Source organism: Barbus barbus, assembly GCF_936440315.1.
Source record: "Barbus barbus genome assembly, chromosome: 48".
In the NCBI taxonomy this organism is placed as follows: Eukaryota; Metazoa; Chordata; class Actinopteri; order Cypriniformes; family Cyprinidae; genus Barbus; species Barbus barbus.
Genome location: NC_136726.1, coordinates 20,681,742 through 20,688,785, shown reverse-complemented (window position 1 = coordinate 20,688,785; position 7,044 = coordinate 20,681,742). Strand labels below are relative to the sequence as shown.

The following is a 7,044-nucleotide window of genomic DNA, read 5'->3' as shown; positions in this document are numbered from 1 at the left end:
AAATATTGCAATTATTCAGTGTTATTTTAAATCAGTTTAAAATATTCTCAATATTATTTAGGCTAAATATTAAAATATCTTTTTACTTAATGTTATGTTAGTATTCTTTCCTTTTTTGTTTATGTGTTTACATTTTTTGTATTCTGATATCAGTAAATAATAGTCATTCGATCTCAACGCAACAAACAAACAAATAAAAAAAGCATCATTTTATGGAAGAGAAGTGAGTGAATTTTATTTCAGCATTTTTTTCACAATGTGTAGGAAAAGTTATTTCAAGTTATTCATGTCCTTTTTGTAAAGCTACAGGGCGAAGTCCTTTAAATATTCCATGACTAAAATGATTTGTGTAAGTTCCAGAAAGACTGCATTAAATGTGCATGCGTTCATATGCAGGCTCCGCCCCCTCTCGCGCAGCAGGTAGAGTTACGTGCGCGAATCACCTGTCATTCTCGCTCGAGCGCACCTGTTGCATAGTTCTAGACTTTTGTCCTCAGCCTTATTTTTTGGTTTTTACACTTTTGTCTGTATCAAAGCAAAGTTCACATCTCTGAGAAAACAGACGGAGATGGAGCCTTGAAGAAGAGTTTACCTCAGGAGTCTCTGGAAACGGGAGGAATTATCTGCGAAGTGAAGAACGGGACCGTATTCTCTCTGCTGAGGGGTAAGAGCTCGTTTCTACACGCTATCAACCCAAGGTCACCACGACACTGAGAACGACGCGACGCGTCAAAACTAGAACGCGTCCGTTATAAGGAGCGCACGCTTGGGATGTTTTACCTCTCAAGTGTCACGTCCGCTCTTATTTGCGTTTCTGTGCAAATCCGTGAAAATATGCTGTGGTCAGTCGTGCGATTAAACGACTAAAACCATCTATGAGACTCACTCAAGTTCATGAAATATATATAAATAGAGGCTGTTCACTTTAAAATGATTTTTCGAGGCTACTACTAAACTAACTAATGTCTAGCTGTGGTTTATTAAAACATTCTATGATATATAAACTTTACAAGCAATGGATTTGTTTCATTATTATAGTTTCAATAACTTTCAGTACTAATTCATTAGCAAACATAATATCACTGATACTTGAGAAATGGGACAAAACGTTACAATTTAACCTGCCAAAATATAAATAATGTCTGTGGTGACAGTTCAGTAGATGGAGCTACAAATCAGTCTGAAATCATTCTGTGGTCTCAATTCATTAATTTATTGAAAATGTATATCACATGCAAACATAAGTGAATACCTCTGATCAACTTGGACAGATCCAAAATGATTAAAAAATAAATAAAGTCTTGGTAGGCCTACTCAAAAATCAATGATGTAATGCTTAACAGATCTGGTTTGGCAACTTATGTTTGACTGCAGTTGAATGGCAATATTTGATATGATAATAAGTTATATGTGTACCATTTATATTCCCAATAGCTGTTATCTTTTGTAAAGTAACATTTGCAAAACATTTGACATTCTGGATCCGTTCCAGGCGGACATGACCACGTTTTGAAACAGCAATGAAAGCTTGACCCGAGTGCTTGATCAATCCCAAATCTAAGCGTTCTCCTGACATCAGTCTGGCAAACAAACGAAACAAATGTCCCTCTTGATCACAATACGAGACAAACACACTTATCATTCACAGAAAACCATCATCATCATTATGGATGGGAAATAAAAGCCTTTTGCTGACACACACGTGTTTCGCATTATAAAGCCAATTCACCCCTGCAGGGCAAAGGTCCCGCAGACATGATCTCCTTTTGCACATCTGTTTGAGGAGGCATTACTTCATTTACTGAAGTCAATAAAGGTGAGCTTAATGGTCATGGGGGCTTTACGGTTTTGTTTATAGCTTTTAAAGCTCGCACAGTTCAGAAGTTCGAGTCAAACTAGGTTTTGCGGTTTTACTCAGGCCTGTGATCTGATTGGCTAAGGTGAACTGGAATATGTAATTGATTGAAGTGAATTGACATACGGCCAAGTGACATACGACCAAGTATGGTGACCCATACTCGGAATTCGTGCTCTGCATTTAACCCATCCAACGTGCACACACACAGCAGTGAACACACATACACTGTGAACACACACCCGGAGCAGTGGGCAGCCATTTATGCTGCGGCGCCCGGGGAGCAGTTGGGGGTTCGGTGCCTTGCTCAAGGGCACCTCAGTCGTGGTATTGAGGGTGGAGAGAGCGCTGGATATTCACTCCCCCCACCTACAATCCCTGCCGGCCCGAGACTCAAACCCACAACCTTTGGATTACAAGTCCAACTCTCTAACCATTAGGCCACGACTTCCCCAAACTTTGATTGGTCGCTGTACTTCCTCAATCTACTAAGCCAATGATGCCTAAAAATGAGCACATTGCACAATAGAGCAGGTGAAGCGGAGACGGTCCCATCAGAGGCTGATTGTTGTTGCTCGGTCACCTAAGTGAAAGCAAATTAAATTACATATCATGTTCCTGGGCAAAAGACGGCGGGGGCTCTTTCTGTGGCTTGTTGTTGCACGTTTGCTTGGAAACCAAGGTGGTCATTACCATAAATGATTTCTAAGGGTTAGATCTGACAGATATGTGTTTTTGTGCATGTGTGGTCTTGATCGGACACTTCATGCATGTTTTAGTGACTGTAAATTGAACTGATTTGCTTTGAATTTCATACAGTAATTGTCTCACAGGTTGGTAATTGGAATAAAAGGAAGAGGAATTGTAGTGAATTGCACACAGTCATACAACAGGAATTTTCTTAGTCCAAAAAACTAAAACATAATTGCATAATTAATTGAGACAAACTTTATTTCCTTATATGCAGTCAGTAAATACTGAAAAACAAAATGAAGGCATTTTAATTGGACAATTACATTGTTTTCAAATAACTCATTCACATCGTATTTTTAATCCACTGATTATATGCCGATTTGTTTAGGTAAATTAAAGCATTATGTTCTCAAATTCTGGACCATAAAATCAATTAAAAAAAAGATTAATTTAAAAGATAAAAAAATCTATAGATCCTTGCATTCAAATTTGAATAGTTGTGAAGTCTGTCTGAAAGCTCAATTCAAATTCAGTTCAAATTCAGGAATTAAAAATGCATTCTCAAATGATTTCTGAACAGCGCACAATGCTAGTGTTGAATCTGATAGTAAACCTGTCAAGTTGTTCTTGGAAAGCTTCAAATCATTATTCTTTTCAATGAATGTGTGTTTGTTGATAGCCTGATATTTGCACACATTTCCAAATCCCCAGAGATTCCTTTGGGCTATAAATGCTGACGTTTGTTTATCATGCATTGTTTATCACAGCTGGTCAACCATGACACCACCACAGCCAGAAATCTGATGACTTTACTCCTTTGTGTACTCACTGCTGTGAAATGACACATTCTGTCTTTAGTATTAAAAAATGATCAGTGTCAATTTAAGAATAACTGACGGTGTCCTCTAATATATTATTGCAATGCTCTTTTCAAGGGCTCTAGTCTTTGCTCGTTGTTGACACGTCTTCACATATACACATGCTGACTGCAATGATTTTCTCCATGATGACACATTTTGCGGTTCCTTTCTTTAGTTAGGAGAAATGATTGTGATTGTACTGAATTAAGATTTGTCTCATTTGCTCTTTAAGAGAGATATAATTGTTTCATCTAAAGCCTTTAAGAGTATCCAGTGATCTCACGTGTGTCTTCTCTAGAATTTCAGTAGAAGTCTCAACCATGTCTCAAATTGTACTCAGGTTCGTCTACAATCTAAATATGATCTTAATAAGAATTCTTCCAAGATCACATGATCTGCTATGTACATTCATTCTCACAGCTAACGCAAACATGTTCTAAGAATGTTTTCATTCCCATTAAGTAAAGAAAGTGTTATTTCTAAACGTTCTCTGAAAATGTTTCTTTTTTTTCTTGGTTATGCAAATGTTTAGGGAACATTCCATTTGATCATTTTGCAAATATTAAGGGAATTGTTTCATACAGATTCAGTTTAAAAAAAATTTTTTTTATTTTTTTATTTTGGTTATGCGAACATTCATTCCATTTTATAGATTTCCAAACATTACAAAAACATTGCTTTTGAATGTTGTCTTAACGATAGTAACATTTAACAAACGTTAGAAAAACATGCAAATAAACAGTTTCAGAATAAAATGTTCCATGAACAATGTATAAACAACAATTTGTTTGCTAACATTTTAACAACATTATTAAAGACCAAATAACTCCTGCAGATAACGAAAATATGAAGAATGTTTTGTTAAAGTTATTAAAACGTTATTTTTGACAACATTCAAAACGTCTCTGGACATTTTTAAACGAATAGTAACATTTAAACATTTCTTGGAATAAGAAAAAAGCAACTTCGGTTGAATGAAGTTTTCTTCTGGCAGGTTTTGCAGTGTGTAGTGGATACAGGGAACTGGACTCTGATGCAGTGATAGATTAACGTTAGATCAGGTTGCTGGACGGACGCTGTTTAGACGCTTGTTTTGGCTTAAAACTTCATGAGATGTTAAAATATGACGCTGAAATCATGTTTGAGCTGGCATGAAACCTGTTTGGCCGTGTTTTGCAGTTTTTAATAACCTAACAACACTACTTCACATTTATGTGTTTTGAAGTTAAAGCAATATGTTTCCGAGCAGTACATCTGGAGAAATGCTGATCAACAAACGAAACTCTGGCCATTAAACAAAACAGCCTGAACAAACAAAGCTAAAACCCAAATGAAAGGTGGAGTGGGTGGAACCAACAATGAGTGCTTAAGGTTAAAACAAGTCCAGGAGTGGTGGAGGCATGTGACGCAGCTTTAAATAAACACGTTGTTAAAGGAAATTTTGGACTGGCCTCAAATGCCAGTCCATTCATCTGCTCAGGTGTGTCAAATACCACAGGACATGAGTCAATGAGCCTGAAGTCTGTATAAACCTGGTTTAAAGAGAGCAGCCATTTCAATTCACCTTGAGAAAACATGAGCTGTGGGAAATACCTTTGAACAGATGACACAATACCAGTGCAGTGCATTGTTGCATTAAGCCCGGCTCACACTGTGCGATTTTGGCCACGATTTGTTCGTCTGAGACAAATTTAGAAAATCCTAAAATCCTATTAAATTCTGGCAGTGTCAGAAGATTTCAGACACTTTCCTGCAGTGTGACATCTCCTACGACGACCGTCAAACCAAGAACCAATAGGAGCACTGAACTTGATGCCGCAATTAGCGCGACAACTTCAAACTTCAACTTCATTATTTGTAAAAACAATATATGTACAAAGTAAAGTTTACTTAAAGTTTATTTATTAAGGGGCAGGATGTTTAAACTCGAATAACAAAATTACCTCAAGTTCGCTCTGTAGAACTGGAAGTCCATAAAGTCCTCTTTTGCCCAGCCATGACTTGCTCCACACACGTCGTCTTTTTCGTTTGTTTTTTTTTTAACATCAAGGCATGTAATTAATAAAACTAACGCTACACGTTGCTGTTGTTTGCTAGCTACCATTATAGCGAGAGAACGCGGGTCACGTGTTGATGACGTAAAACTCCGGACAAGTCTTCTTGAGTACGTCCGTTTTTATCGCGTCTTGACTGTCGTACAGTCTGACATTAAGACAACTGAGATCCTACAGTCTGACATGGGGATCATGTTCGTACAGTGTGACAAGCAGCAATCGCAAAAGACTATTAAAAATCGCACAGTGTGAGCCCGGCTTTACTCCTAATAAAATAAACAATAGCAATACGTCAATCATTTTTATACAAAGTAATGCTTACCCGGACAAGATTTATGTATAATGCTTTATATATCATGTAAGAGGCAGAACTGTTTTCAACATTGATAATAATCAGAAATGTTTGTTGAGCAGTAAATCAGTATATTAGAATGATTTCTGAAGGATCACGTGACACTGAAGAATGGAGTAATGATGCTGAAAATTCAGCTTTACAGCACAGGAATAAATGATTTTACAATATATTCACGTAGAAAACAGTTAGTTTCAATTGAATATTTTACAATATTATTGTTTTTACTGTATTTTTGATCATATTAATGCAGCCTCTTTGGTGAGCATTAAAAAAAGTGCAAATAGCATATTTTCTTAGCGATAGATACTATTTACACTAAGTGCAAATAGCAATGGATTCTATTTACACTATGTTAAAATAGCAAGATTTATTACTTATATTTATTATTTATAGTCATTGTGGCAATTATCTGCACCTCAGTATTGTAGTACATTATAAAACAGTATGCAGTAATAACGTATTGAGTGTAAATTATAGTTTTAATTCAAATGATTAAATGGATGCCACCTTATTGGGACAAAGCCCTCCCTACACCTACCTTAACCCTTTCCTTCATTTTTATTGAAAATAAATGACTTTCCGATGCGCTATGAGATTTGAAAAGAGAGAAAAAGTTCAGCAAAAGGCGGGCTCGAACTCGGGTCGATCGGGTCAAAAAGCATGCGTCTGACCATCTATGCCGCTGAAACTTATATCGAATGAGTGTCTTTTTTTAATGTCGACTAATCCAATCACACGTTGGTGGGAGGAGTTGGTGTAAATAGACACTCCGTTAAAAAAATCTTACTGACTCCAATTTATTGAATGGTTTTATTGATTTATTAGCAATTTATTGATGCTTTGGCTCAATCACTGCTGCTTTTCCTCACCGAGAGATACCCAGGGGACTAGCAGGAGTTTTTTAGTGGGAAGTCGTGGCCTAATGGTTAGAGAGTCAGACTCGTAATCGAAAGGTTGCGGGTTCGAGTCCCCGACCGGCAGGGATTGTAGGTGGGGGGAGTGAATGTCCAGCGCTCTCTCCACCCTCAATACCACGACTGATGTGCCCTTGAGCAAGGCACCGAACCCCCAACTGCTCCCCGGGCGCTGCAGCATGCCCACTGCTCCGGGTGTGTGTTCACGGTGTGTGTGTGTGTGTGTGTGTGCATTTGTTCACTACTCACTGCTGTGTGTGTGCACTTGGATGGGTTAAACGCAGAGCACCAATTTCGAGTATGGGTCACCATA

General features: G+C 37.6%; 1 protein-coding gene across 1 annotated transcript in view; it reads left to right on the top strand.

Moving 5' to 3' along the window:
- The first annotated feature begins 404 nt into the window (after positions 1 to 404).
- Positions 405 to 7,044, top strand: part of eps8l2 (EPS8 signaling adaptor L2) — a 41,882-nt gene continuing 35,242 nt past the window's right edge. Inside the window, exon 1 of the mRNA XM_079412129.1 lies at positions 405 to 664. The gene's annotated coding sequence lies outside the window, so the exon portion shown is untranslated. The remainder of the gene's footprint in view (positions 665 to 7,044) is intronic.